This window comes from Primulina huaijiensis, chromosome 12 (genome assembly GCF_012295235.1).
Source record: "Primulina huaijiensis isolate GDHJ02 chromosome 12, ASM1229523v2, whole genome shotgun sequence".
Taxonomy (NCBI): Eukaryota; Viridiplantae; Streptophyta; class Magnoliopsida; order Lamiales; family Gesneriaceae; genus Primulina; species Primulina huaijiensis.
The window spans coordinates 12892363-12893985 of NC_133317.1; positions in this window are offsets into that span (position 1 = coordinate 12892363).

Sequence of the window (1623 nt, forward strand, 5' to 3'; positions counted from 1 at the left end):
ACTCGACTCATATCTAAGTCTAGGGATCCCGGTGTGAATAAGACGTAACAAGTCTCCCACCTACTCTCCCAATCGGGGTGGCGGTACGTCTTATTCCTAGACTTCGGTCATATCTGTATCGAATGTCTACAATCGGAGATGATCTGCTCCTATGCGTCGATACACCGAACGTCTAGTTTGACAATCTGTCAATGACTCCTATCTCAAATGCTTGAATATAAATCTATAAACAAGACATAATCATAATCAAACATAATTAAGAATCTAGTATGTGATTTTGGGAAACTCGTATCCAGTCTGAATCGAGTCATGTCTTCCCGTGTTCACATGAATTATACCTTTCTTGTCGTAGTCCCGGTCTGAACAAGTCGAAGTCTTGAAATTTCGATATCAATCAGTCAATACCAATCTGAAAAGACATATATACAATGTACCATATCAACCTCTAACTCAAAGAAGTACACATACGGATCAATATTCAATCTCGGTACATTCCGGCGGCATAACGACGTAATCTTGCGATACCGGTCAACTCAAACATCAATAATCAATCTCAATAACTCATAAACAAGATTATATCATCCCAATTCTAATTCTAGCATATCAAAATCTATTCAATTACATCAATATATGCTGAAATTCACAACAATTGCATACGGTACCATTTCTTCGATCCGGTTGCGAATAAACGTTCCCAATAATCACAAGAACAATTACTAACAATCAAACTCTGATTTCCCCCAACCATCTCAACTTCAAATCATGTTGAAAAGTAATAACACTTACATCCTTAGATAGCTCTTGATGAGAGGAGCACGAATCTAGTCTCGGATCGAAAATCGGATGATCGGCTTGTGTGAAGTCAATTTCTTAAGCTTGAAGAAAATTTGAGAGTCCTCCCATGGATTCCTTCGGTGGTCTAGCTCTGAATGAAGGGAGAATGTGAGATTACATGTTATATGCATGGCAAGGACACTTGGCTTATTTTTCATTCTGCACGTCTCGCGCATATGCGCGACCTCAACCGGCGCATATGCGCGAGACCTACTGTCTCGGCACTTAACAGTTTTATCTGCTGGCGCATATGCGCGCCCCTTCTCGGCTCATATTCGCCCACTTCTCTGGACATCTCGCGCATATGCGCGCCTCTTGTCGGGCATATGCGTGAGACCTTCGTCTCAGCATTTCTTGGACTCACTCAGCTCGCGCATATGCGCGCCCACCAGCCGCGCATATGCGCGAGACCTTCGGGTCTCACACAAAATCTTTGCACATAATTACAACTTAATAACTCCAATCCAAATTCGACGTGCTCTATCTATAATCATATCAATGAATCAATAAATCGGCTCAGATTAACAGGATAAAAATCTCGGGCATTACAGAAAATAACTCGGGACATCTCTGTCTCATCTCTGATTCTGTCTCCCAAGTCGCTTCTTCAGTACCATGACGACTCCACTGAACTTTCACTAAGGGAATAGTCTTTGTTCTGAGCTGTTTCTCTTTTCGATCAAGAATCTGGATCGGCTGCTCAACGTAGCTCAAAGTTTGATCTAGCTCGGCTTCTTCAGGCTAAATGACATGAGAACTATCTGGCATATATCTACGCAACATCGATAC